Source organism: Eucyclogobius newberryi, unplaced genomic scaffold (genome assembly GCF_026437365.1).
Source record: "Eucyclogobius newberryi isolate DKJ021-1_F unplaced genomic scaffold, fEucNew1.0.hap1 SCAF_11, whole genome shotgun sequence".
NCBI lineage: Eukaryota > Metazoa > Chordata > Actinopteri > Gobiiformes > Gobiidae > Eucyclogobius > Eucyclogobius newberryi.
The window spans coordinates 11,463,440-11,476,145 of NW_027315735.1; the positions used below are offsets into that span (position 1 = coordinate 11,463,440).

The window sequence follows — 12,706 nt, forward strand, 5'->3', positions numbered from 1 at the left end:
ACACTTGAGCAGAAGAAGCCATTACTCTCAGGATTTAAATCTACGTGGGGAGACCCCAAAAGAACTCTTTGGCCTCATTAGTCATCCCTGTCAAGGCGTTGCTGAATAATCTCATGTGTTATAAACATCTTGGACTTAGGCTAAAATGCTATGCTGCACCTTACCACCCAAGTACGCTTGTAGTTTGGGAATTTTGTTCACTGACAATTGCCAGAAAACCTTTTTGATTCTGAAAATAGAGCTTATTTGAGCGTTTCTTCTATAACGTAACACAGCGCCATCGGAACCTTTTCTTGTGCGTGTGTATGGGTTGTAGCCTTTTTTTCCTGCCGCCAAAAGTAGGAGGAGTTTTGAGGCCAAAGCGCATGCTTCTAAAGTTCAGAGGGATGGCAATGTCAACCAAGAGTCCGCAGTTGAATACTTATTTACTTTGCAAAGATCGATCGATCGAAAGAAATCAAAAGCCATAGGCTTAAAAATGGGGCACTGGCAAAGTAAACAAAATCCCATCACACACTTGAGCAGAAGAAGCCATTACTCTCAGGATTTAAATCTACGTGGGGAGACCCCAAAAGAACTCTTTGGCCTCATTAGTCATCCCTGTCAAGGCGTTGCTGAATAATCTCAAGTGTTATAAACATCTTGGACTTAGGCTAAAATGCTATGCTGCACCTTACCACCCAAGTACGCTTGTAGTTTGGGAATTTTGTTCACTGACAATTGCCAGAAAACCTTTTTGATTCTGAAAATAGAGCTTATTTGAGCGTTTCTTCTATAACGTAACACAGCGCCATCGGAACCTTTTCTTGTGCGTGTGTATGGGTTGTAGCCTTTTTGTTCCTGCCGCCAAAAGTAGGAGGAGTTTTGAGGCCAAAGCGCATGCTTCTAAAGTTCAGAGGGATGGCAATGTCAACCAAGAGTCCGCAGTTGAATACTTATTTACTTTGCAAAGATCGATCGATCGATCGAAAGAAATCAAAAGCCATAGGCTTAAAAATGGGGCACTGGCAAAGTAAACAAAATCCCATCACACACTTGAGCAGAAGAAGCCATTACTCTCAGGATTTAAATCTACGTGGGGAGACCCCAAAAGAACTCTTTGGCCTCATTAGTCATCCCTGTCAAGGCGTTGCTGAATAATCTCATGTGTTATAAACATCTTGGACTTAGGCTAAAATGCTATGCTGCACCTTACCACCCAAGTACGCTTGTAGTTTGGGAATTTTGTTCACTGACAATTGCCAGAAAACCTTTTTGATTCTGAAAATAGAGCTTATTTGAGCGTTTCTTCTATAACGTAACACAGCGCCATCGGAACCTTTTCTTGTGCGTGTGTATGGGTTGTAGCCTTTTTTTCCTGCCGCCAAAAGTAGGAGGAGTTTTGAGGCCAAAGCGCATGCTTCTAAAGTTCAGAGGGATGGCAATGTCAACCAAGAGTCCGCAGTTGAATACTTATTTACTTTGCAAAGATCGATCGATCGAAAGAAATCAAAAGCCATAGGCTTAAAAATGGGGCACTGGCAAAGTAAACAAAATCCCATCACACACTTGAGCAGAAGAAGCCATTACTCTCAGGATTTAAATCTACGTGGGGAGACCCCAAAAGAACTCTTTGGCCTCATTAGTCATCCCTGTCAAGGCGTTGCTGAATAATCTCATGTGTTATAAACATCTTGGACTTAGGCTAAAATGCTATGCTGCACCTTACCACCCAAGTACGCTTGTAGTTTGGGAATTTTGTTCACTGACAATTGCCAGAAAACCTTTTTGATTCTGAAAATAGAGCTTATTTGAGCGTTTCTTCTATAACGTAACACAGCGCCATCGGAACCTTTTCTTGTGCGTGTGTATGGGTTGTAGCCTTTTTTTCCTGCCGCCAAAAGTAGGAGGAGTTTTGAGGCCAAAGCGCATGCTTCTAAAGTTCAGAGGGATGGCAATGTCAACCAAGAGTCCGCAGTTGAATACTTATTTACTTTGCAAAGATCGATCGATCGAAAGAAATCAAAAGCCATAGGCTTAAAAATGGGGCACTGGCAAAGTAAACAAAATCCCATCACACACTTGAGCAGAAGAAGCCATTACTCTCAGGATTTAAATCTACGTGGGGAGACCCCAAAAGAACTCTTTGGCCTCATTAGTCATCCCTGTCAAGGCGTTGCTGAATAATCTCATGTGTTATAAACATCTTGGACTTAGGCTAAAATGCTATGCTGCACCTTACCACCCAAGTACGCTTGTAGTTTGGGAATTTTGTTCACTGACAATTGCCAGAAAACCTTTTTGATTCTGAAAATAGAGCTTATTTGAGCGTTTCTTCTATAACGTAACACAGCGCCATCGGACCGGACCACTCGGGCTGCCTCTGTGGCGCAACGGTAGCGCGTCTGACTCCAGATCAGAAAGTTGCGTGTTCAACTTCACGTCAGCGTCATGTACTTTGTTGATTCTTGTTATAGTGGGTGAACAGCATTCACTCATTCATGTTATGGGGCTGTTTCATACCTGTCACTCCGCAATCATGCGATCTGCCAAGAGGATTAGTTCAAATGCTCTAATACTCAACTGTTTGACAGTTTGGCCATTGCCCTCTGAGAGCTTTAGTTGTGAATGAAACTGCATATACACATGTATAACTCAAAAGAACAGCATGCGATGGCCGGGAATCGAACCCGGGTCAACTGCTTGGAAGGCAGCTATGCTTACCACTATACCACCATCGCAAGGACACATGCTTTCGCAGTGCCGTGTCGCAAATCGGCGCCTGTAATTGATATCTAAAGTTCCATGCACACGGAACATGGTTTGAAGATAATTACTATCATAGAAACGCCTTTTTTTGCACGGTTTCGCTGGTCGCATTTCTTGTCCAACTGAGCAACAGGTAGCGTGGCCGAGTGGTCTAAGGCGCTGGATTTAGGTTCCAGTCTCTTCGGAGGCGTGGGTTTAAATCCCACCGCTGCCAGTTCGCATGCCGAACGTCAAGAGCAGGGCTGTGTGATGTCTGTCGGCAGCGCTTCCGTTTGAGTTTAGCTTTCATAAAATACATATTCTAAATCTGGCCCTGGTCAAAAGCCAACCAGGGATTCTTTACTTCCGCCAAATGGCCTGCCAGCAGGGGCCCGTACGGGAACAACATGAACCACGTTGTTGGCAGGATTCGAACCTGCGCGGAAAATTCCCAATGGATTTCTAGTCCAACAACTCATTAGCTGCTTACGGGAACCTTTTCTTGTGCGTGTGTATGGGTTGTAGCCTTTTTTTTCCTGCCGCCAAAAGTAGGAGGAGTTTTGAGGCCAAAGCGCATGCTTCTGAAGTTCAGAGGGATGGCAATGTCAATCAAGAGTCCGCAGTTGAATACTTATTTACTTTGCAAAGATCGATCGATCGATCGAAAGAAATCAAAAGCCATAGGCTTAAAAATGGGGCACTGGCAAAGTAAACAAAATCCCATCACACACTTGAGCAGAAGAAGCCATTACTCTCAGGATTTAAATCTACGTGGGGAGACCCCAAAAGAACTCTTTGGCCTCATTAGTCATCCCTGTCAAGGCGTTGCTGAATAATCTCATGTGTTATAAACATCTTGGACTTAGGCTAAAATGCTATGCTGCACCTTACCACCCAAGTACGCTTGTAGTTTGGGAATTTTGTTCACTGACAATTGCCAGAAAACCTTTTTGATTCTGAAAATAGAGCTTATTTGAGCGTTTCTTCTATAACGTAACAGAGCGCCATCGGAACCTTTTCTTGTGCGTGTGTATGGGTTGTAGCCTTTTTTTCCTGCCGCCAAAAGTAGGAGGAGTTTTGAGGCCAAAGCGCATGCTTCTGAAGTTCAGAGGGATGGCAATGTCAATCAAGAGTCCGCAGTTGAATACTTATTTACTTTGCAAAGATCGATCGATCGATCGATCGAAAGAAATCAAAAGCCATAGGCTTAAAAATGGGGCACTGGCAAAGTAAACAAAATCCCATCACACACTTGAGCAGAAGAAGCCATTACTCTCAGGATTTAAATCTACGTGGGGAGACCCCAAAAGAACTCTTTGGCCTCATTAGTCATCCCTGTCAAGGCGTTGCTGAATAATCTCATGTGTTATAAACATCTTGGACTTAGGCTAAAATGCTATGCTGCACCTTACCACCCAAGTACGCTTGTAGTTTGGGAATTTTGTTCACTGACAATTGCCAGAAAACCTTTTTGATTCTGAAAATAGAGCTTATTTGAGCGTTTCTTCTATAACGTAACACAGCGCCATCGGAACCTTTTCTTGTGCGTGTGTATGGGTTGTAGCCTTTTTGTTCCTGCCGCCAAAAGTAGGAGGAGTTTTGAGGCCAAAGCGCATGCTTCTAAAGTTCAGAGGGATGGCAATGTCAACCAAGAGTCCGCAGTTGAATACTTATTTACTTTGCAAAGATCGATCGATCGATCGAAAGAAATCAAAAGCCATAGGCTTAAAAATGGGGCACTGGCAAAGTAAACAAAATCCCATCACACACTTGAGCAGAAGAAGCCATTACTCTCAGGATTTAAATCTACGTGGGGAGACCCCAAAAGAACTCTTTGGCCTCATTAGTCATCCCTGTCAAGGCGTTGCTGAATAATCTCATGTGTTATAAACATCTTGGACTTAGGCTAAAATGCTATGCTGCACCTTACCACCCAAGTACGCTTGTAGTTTGGGAATTTTGTTCACTGACAATTGCCAGAAAACCTTTTTGATTCTGAAAATAGAGCTTATTTGAGCGTTTCTTCTATAACGTAACACAGCGCCATCGGAACCTTTTCTTGTGCGTGTGTATGGGTTGTAGCCTTTTTTTCCTGCCGCCAAAAGTAGGAGGAGTTTTGAGGCCAAAGCGCATGCTTCTAAAGTTCAGAGGGATGGCAATGTCAACCAAGAGTCCGCAGTTGAATACTTATTTACTTTGCAAAGATCGATCGATCGAAAGAAATCAAAAGCCATAGGCTTAAAAATGGGGCACTGGCAAAGTAAACAAAATCCCATCACACACTTGAGCAGAAGAAGCCATTACTCTCAGGATTTAAATCTACGTGGGGAGACCCCAAAAGAACTCTTTGGCCTCATTAGTCATCCCTGTCAAGGCGTTGCTGAATAATCTCATGTGTTATAAACATCTTGGACTTAGGCTAAAATGCTATGCTGCACCTTACCACCCAAGTACGCTTGTAGTTTGGGAATTTTGTTCACTGACAATTGCCAGAAAACCTTTTTGATTCTGAAAATAGAGCTTATTTGAGCTTTTCTTCTATAACGTAACACAGCGCCATCGGAACCTTTTCTTGTGCGTGTGTATGGGTTGTAGCCTTTTTTTCCTGCCGCCAAAAGTAGGAGGAGTTTTGAGGCCAAAGCGCATGCTTCTAAAGTTCAGAGGGATGGCAATGTCAACCAAGAGTCCGCAGTTGAATACTTATTTACTTTGCAAAGATCGATCGATCGAAAGAAATCAAAAGCCATAGGCTTAAAAATGGGGCACTGGCAAAGTAAACAAAATCCCATCACACACTTGAGCAGAAGAAGCCATTACTCTCAGGATTTAAATCTACGTGGGGAGACCCCAAAAGAACTCTTTGGCCTCATTAGTCATCCCTGTCAAGGCGTTGCTGAATAATCTCATGTGTTATAAACATCTTGGACTTAGGCTAAAATGCTATGCTGCACCTTACCACCCAAGTACGCTTGTAGTTTGGGAATTTTGTTCACTGACAATTGCCAGAAAACCTTTTTGATTCTGAAAATAGAGCTTATTTGAGCGTTTCTTCTATAACGTAACACAGCGCCATCGGACCAGACCACTCGGGCTGCCTCTGTGGCGCAACGGTAGCGCGTCTGACTCCAGATCAGAAAGTTGCGTATTCAACTTCACGTCAGCGTCATGTACTTTGTTGATTCTTGTTATAGTGGGTGAACAGCATTCACTCATTCATGTTATGGGGCTGTTTCATACCTGTCACTCCGCAATCATGCGATCTGCCAAGAGGATTAGTTCAAATGCTCTAATACTCAACTGTTTGACAGTTTGGCCATTGCCCTCTGAGAGCTTTAGTTGTGAATGAAACTGCATATACACATGTATAACTCAAAAGAACAGCATGCGATGGCCGGGAATCGAACCCGGGTCAACTGCTTGGAAGGCAGCTATGCTTACCACTATACCACCATCGCAAGGACACATGCTTTCGCAGTGCCGTGTCGCAAATCGGCGCCTGTAATTGATATCTAAAGTTCCATGCACACGGAACATGGTTTGAAGATAATTACTATCATAGAAACGCCTTTTTTTGCACGGTTTCGCTGGTCGCATTTCTTGTCCAACTGAGCAACAGGTAGCGTGGCCGAGTGGTCTAAGGCGCTGGATTTAGGTTCCAGTCTCTTCGGAGGCGTGGGTTTAAATCCCACCGCTGCCAGTTCGCATGCCGAACGTCAAGAGCAGGGCTGTGTGATGTCTGTCGGCAGCGCTTCCGTTTGAGTTTAGCTTTCATAAAATACATATTCTAAATCTGGCCCTGGTCAAAAGCCAACCAGGGATTCTTTACTTCCGCCAAATGGCCTGCCAGCAGGGGCCCGTACGGGAACAACATGAACCACGTTGTTGGCAGGATTCGAACCTGCGCGGGAAATTCCCAATGGATTTCTAGTCCAACAACTCATTAGCTGCTTACGGGAACCTTTTCTTGTGCGTGTGTATGGGTTGTAGCCTTTTTTTTCCTGCCGCCAAAAGTAGGAGGAGTTTTGAGGCCAAAGCGCATGCTTCTGAAGTTCAGAGGGATGGCAATGTCAATCAAGAGTCCGCAGTTGAATACTTATTTACTTTGCAAAGATCGATCGATCGATCGATCGAAAGAAATCAAAAGCCATAGGCTTAAAAATGGGGCACTGGCAAAGTAAACAAAATCCCATCACACACTTGAGCAGAAGAAGCCATTACTCTCAGGATTTAAATCTACGTGGGGAGACCCCAAAAGAACTCTTTGGCCTCATTAGTCATCCCTGTCAAGGCGTTGCTGAATAATCTCATGTGTTATAAACATCTTGGACTTAGGCTAAAATGCTATGCTGCACCTTACCACCCAAGTACGCTTGTAGTTTGGGAATTTTGTTCACTGACAATTGCCAGAAAACCTTTTTGATTCTGAAAATAGAGCTTATTTGAGCGTTTTTTCTATAACGTAACACAGCGCCATCGGAACCTTTTCTTGTGCGTGTGTATGGGTTGTAGCCTTTTTTTCCTGCCGCCAAAAGTAGGAGGAGTTTTGAGGCCAAAGCGCATGCTTCTGAAGTTCAGAGGGATGGCAATGTCAATCAAGAGTCCGCAGTTGAATACTTATTTACTTTGCAAAGATCGATCGATCAATCGATCGAAAGAAATCAAAAGCCATAGGCTTAAAAATGGGGCACTGGCAAAGTAAACAAAATCCCATCACACACTTGAGCAGAAGAAGCCATTACTCTCAGGATTTAAATCTACGTGGGGAGACCCCAAAAGAACTCTTTGGCCTCATTAGTCATCCCTGTCAAGGCGTTGCTGAATAATCTCATGTGTTATAAACATCTTGGACTTAGGCTAAAATGCTATGCTGCACCTTACCACCCAAGTACGCTTGTAGTTTGGGAATTTTGTTCACTGACAATTGCCAGAAAACCTTTTTGATTCTGAAAATAGAGCTTATTTGAGCGTTTCTTCTATAACGTAACACAGCGCCATCGGAACCTTTTCCTGTGCGTGTGTATGGGTTGTAGCCTTTTTTTCCTGCCGCCAAAAGTAGGAGGAGTTTTGAGGCCAAAGCGCATGCTTCTGAAGTTCAGAGGGATGGCAATGTCAATCAAGAGTCCGCAGTTGAATACTTATTTACTTTGCAAAGATCGATCGATCGATCGATCGAAAGAAATCAAAAGCCATAGGCTTAAAAATGGGGCACTGGCAAAGTAAACAAAATCCCATCACACACTTGAGCAGAAGAAGCCATTACTCTCAGGATTTAAATCTACGTGGGGAGACCCCAAAAGAACTCTTTGGCCTCATTAGTCATCCCTGTCAAGGCGTTGCTGAATAATCTCATTTGTTATAAACATCTTGGACTTAGGCTAAAATGCTATGCTGCACCTTACCACCCAAGTACGCTTGTAGTTTGGGAATTTTGTTCACTGACAATTGCCAGAAAACCTTTTTGATTCTGAAAATAGAGCTTATTTGAGCGTTTCTTCTATAACGTAACACAGCGCCATCGGAACCTTTTCTTGTGCGTGTGTATGGGTTGTAGCCTTTTTTTCCTCTAGCCAAAAGTAGGAGGAGTTTTGAGGCCAAAGCGCATGCTTCTAAAGTTCAGAGGTATGGCAATGTCAACCAAGAGTCCGCAGTTGAATACTTATTTACTTTGCAAAGATCGATCGATCGATCGAAAGAAATCAAAAGCCATAGGCTTAAAAATGGGGCACTGGCAAAGTAAACAAAATCCCATCACACACTTGAGCAGAAGAAGCCATTAGTCTCAGGATTTAAATCTACGTGGGGAGACCCCAAAAGAACTCTTTGGCCTCATTAGTCATCCCTGTCAAGGCGTTGCTGAATAATTTCATGTGTTATAAACATCTTGGACTTAGGCTAAAATGCTATGCTGCACCTTACCACCCAAGTACGCTTGTAGTTTGGGAATTTTGTTCACTGACAATTGCCAGAAAACCTTTTTGATTCTGAAAATAGAGCTTATTTGAGCGTTTCTTCTATAACGTAACACAGCGCCATCGGAACCTTTTCTTGTGCGTGTGTATGGGTTGTAGCCTTTTTTTCCTGCCGCCAAAAGTAGGAGGAGTTTTGAGGCCAAAGCGCATGCTTCTAAAGTTCAGAGGGATGGCAATGTCAACCAAGAGTCCGCAGTTGAATACTTATTTACTTTGCAAAGATCGATCGATCGATCGAAAGAAATCAAAAGCCATAGGCTTAAAAATGGGGCACTGGCAAAGTAAACAAAATCCCATCACACACTTGAGCAGAAGAAGCCATTAGTCTCAGGATTTAAATCTACGTGGGGAGACCCCAAAAGAACTCTTTGGCCTCATTAGTCATCCCTGTCAAGGCGTTGCTGAATAATCTCATGTGTTATAAACATCTTGGACTTAGGCTAAAATGCTATGCTGCACCTTACCACCCAAGTACGCTTGTAGTTTGGGAATTTTGTTCACTGACAATTGCCAGAAAACCTTTTTGATTCTGAAAATAGAGCTTATTTGAGCGTTTCTTCTATAATGTAACACAGCGCCATCGGAACCTTTTCTTGTGCGTGTGTATGGGTTGTAGCCTTTTTTTCCTGCCGCCAAAAGTAGGAGGAGTTTTGAGGCCAAAGCGCATGCTTCTAAAGTTCAGAGGTATGGCAATGTCAACCAAGAGTCCGCAGTTGAATACTTATTTACTTTGCAAAGATCGATCGATCGATCGAAAGAAATCAAAAGCCATAGGCTTAAAAATGGGGCACTGGCAAAGTAAACAAAATCCCATCACACACTTGAGCAGAAGAAGCCATTACTCTCAGGATTTAAATCTACGTGGGGAGACCCCAAAAGAACTCTTTGGCCTCATTAGTCATCCCTGTCAAGGCGTTGCTGAATAATCTCATGTGTTATAAACATCTTGGACTTAGGCTAAAATGCTATGCTACACCTTACCACCCAAGTACGCTTGTAGTTTGGGAATTTTGTTCACTGACAATTGCCAGAAAACCTTTTTGATTCTGAAAATAGAGCTTATTTGAGCGTTTCTTCTATAACGTAACACAGCGCCATCGGAACCTTTTCTTGTGCGTGTGTATGGGTTGTAGCCTTTTTGTTCCTGCCGCCAAAAGTAGGAGGAGTTTTGAGGCCAAAGCGCATGCTTCTAAAGTTCAGAGGGATGGCAATGTCAACCAAGAGTCCGCAGTTGAATACTTATTTACTTTGCAAAGATCGATCGATCGATCGAAAGAAATCAAAAGCCATAGGCTTAAAAATGGGGCACTGGCAAAGTAAACAAAATCCCATCACACACTTGAGCAGAAGAAGCCATTACTCTCAGGATTTAAATCTACGTGGGGAGACCCCAAAAGAACTCTTTGGCCTCATTAGTCATCCCTGTCAAGGCGTTGCTGAATAATCTCATGTGTTATAAACATCTTGGACTTAGGCTAAAATGCTATGCTGCACCTTACCACCCAAGTACGCTTGTAGTTTGGGAATTTTGTTCACTGACAATTGCCAGAAAACCTTTTTGATTCTGAAAATAGAGCTTATTTGAGCTTTTCTTCTATAACGTAACACAGCGCCATCGGAACCTTTTCTTGTGCGTGTGTATGGGTTGTAGCCTTTTTTTCCTGCCGCCAAAAGTAGGAGGAGTTTTGAGGCCAAAGCGCATGCTTCTAAAGTTCAGAGGGATGGCAATGTCAACCAAGAGTCCGCAGTTGAATACTTATTTACTTTGCAAAGATCGATCGATCGAAAGAAATCAAAAGCCATAGGCTTAAAAATGGGGCACTGGCAAAGTAAACAAAATCCCATCACACACTTGAGCAGAAGAAGCCATTACTCTCAGGATTTAAATCTACGTGGGGAGACCCCAAAAGAACTCTTTGGCCTCATTAGTCATCCCTGTCAAGGCGTTGCTGAATAATCTCATGTGTTATAAACATCTTGGACTTAGGCTAAAATGCTATGCTGCACCTTACCACCCAAGTACGCTTGTAGTTTGGGAATTTTGTTCACTGACAATTGCCAGAAAACCTTTTTGATTCTGAAAATAGAGCTTATTTGAGCGTTTCTTCTATAACGTAACACAGCGCCATCGGACCGGACCACTCGGGCTGCCTCTGTGGCGCAACGGTAGCGCGTCTGACTCCAGATCAGAAAGTTGCGTATTCAACTTCACGTCAGCGTCATGTACTTTGTTGATTCTTGTTATAGTGGGTGAACAGCATTCACTCATTCATGTTATGGGGCTGTTTCATACCTGTCACTCCGCAATCATGCGATCTGCCAAGAGGATTAGTTCAAATGCTCTAATACTCAACTGTTTGACAGTTTGGCCATTGCCCTCTGAGAGCTTTAGTTGTGAATGAAACTGCATATACACATGTATAACTCAAAAGAACAGCATGCGATGGCCGGGAATCGAACCCGGGTCAACTGCTTGGAAGGCAGCTATGCTTACCACTATACCACCATCGCAAGGACACATGCTTTCGCAGTGCCGTGTCGCAAATCGGCGCCTGTAATTGATATCTAAAGTTCCATGCACACGGAACATGGTTTGAAGATAATTACTATCATAGAAACGCCTTTTTTTGCACGGTTTCGCTGGTCGCATTTCTTGTCCAACTGAGCAACAGGTAGCGTGGCCGAGTGGTCTAAGGCGCTGGATTTAGGTTCCAGTCTCTTCGGAGGCGTGGGTTTAAATCCCACCGCTGCCAGTTCGCATGCCGAACGTCAAGAGCAGGGCTGTGTGATGTCTGTCGGCAGCGCTTCCGTTTGAGTTTAGCTTTCATAAAATACATATTCTAAATCTGGCCCTGGTCAAAAGCCAACCAGGGATTCTTTACTTCCGCCAAATGGCCTGCCAGCAGGGGCCCGTACGGGAACAACATGAACCACGTTGTTGGCAGGATTCGAACCTGCGCGGGAAATTCCCAATGGATTTCTAGTCCAACAACTCATTAGCTGCTTACGGGAACCTTTTCTTGTGCGTGTGTATGGGTTGTAGCCTTTTTTTTCCTGCCGCCAAAAGTAGGAGGAGTTTTGAGGCCAAAGCGCATGCTTCTGAAGTTCAGAGGGATGGCAATGTCAATCAAGAGTCCGCAGTTGAATACTTATTTACTTTGCAAAGATCGATCGATCGATCGATCGAAAGAAATCAAAAGCCATAGGCTTAAAAATGGGGCACTGGCAAAGTAAACAAAATCCCATCACACACTTGAGCAGAAGAAGCCATTACTCTCAGGATTTAAATCTACGTGGGGAGACCCCAAAAGAACTCTTTGGCCTCATTAGTCATCCCTGTCAAGGCGTTGCTGAATAATCTCATGTGTTATAAACATCTTGGACTTAGGCTAAAATGCTATGCTGCACCTTACCACCCAAGTACGCTTGTAGTTTGGGAATTTTGTTCACTGACAATTGCCAGAAAACCTTTTTGATTCTGAAAATAGAGCTTATTTGAGCGTTTCTTCTATAACGTAACACAGCGCCATCGGAACCTTTTCTTGTGCGTGTGTATGGGTTGTAGCCTTTTTTTCCTGCCGCCAAAAGTAGGAGGAGTTTTGAGGCCAAAGCGCATGCTTCTGAAGTTCAGAGGGATGGCAATGTCAATCAAGAGTCCGCAGTTGAATACTTATTTACTTTGCAAAGATCGATCGATCAATCGATCGAAAGAAATCAAAAGCCATAGGCTTAAAAATGGGGCACTGGCAAAGTAAACAAAATCCCATCACACACTTGAGCAGAAGAAGCCATTACTCTCAGGATTTAAATCTACGTGGGGAGACCCCAAAAGAACTCTTTGGCCTCATTAGTCATCCCTGTCAAGGCGTTGCTGAATAATCTCATGTGTTATAAACATCTTGGACTTAGGCTAAAATGCTATGCTGCACCTTACCACCCAAGTACGCTTGTAGTTTGGGAATTTTGTTCACTGACAATTGCCAGAAAACCTTTTTGATTCTGAAAATAGA

General features: G+C 43.4%; 6 non-coding genes across 6 annotated transcripts; 3 read left to right on the top strand and 3 right to left on the bottom strand.

Annotated features, from left to right (window-relative positions):
* Positions 1-2,648: 2,648 nt before the first annotated feature.
* On the bottom strand, positions 2,649-2,720 carry trnag-ucc (transfer RNA glycine (anticodon UCC)). Its single transcript has one exon. It is a non-coding gene; the product is annotated as a tRNA-Gly (tRNA).
* Positions 2,721-2,880: 160 nt separating this feature from the next.
* Positions 2,881-2,962, top strand: trnal-uag (transfer RNA leucine (anticodon UAG)). The gene has a single exon. It is a non-coding gene; the product is annotated as a tRNA-Leu (tRNA).
* Positions 2,963-6,110: 3,148 nt separating this feature from the next.
* On the bottom strand, positions 6,111-6,182 carry trnag-ucc (transfer RNA glycine (anticodon UCC)). The gene has a single exon. It is a non-coding gene; the product is annotated as a tRNA-Gly (tRNA).
* Positions 6,183-6,342: 160 nt separating this feature from the next.
* trnal-uag (transfer RNA leucine (anticodon UAG)) lies at positions 6,343-6,424 on the top strand. Its single transcript has one exon. It is a non-coding gene; the product is annotated as a tRNA-Leu (tRNA).
* A 4,711-nt stretch (positions 6,425-11,135) lies between these two features.
* On the bottom strand, positions 11,136-11,207 carry trnag-ucc (transfer RNA glycine (anticodon UCC)). The gene has a single exon. It is a non-coding gene; the product is annotated as a tRNA-Gly (tRNA).
* A 160-nt stretch (positions 11,208-11,367) lies between these two features.
* On the top strand, positions 11,368-11,449 carry trnal-uag (transfer RNA leucine (anticodon UAG)). The gene has a single exon. It is a non-coding gene; the product is annotated as a tRNA-Leu (tRNA).
* The last annotated feature ends 1,257 nt before the right edge of the window (positions 11,450-12,706 follow it).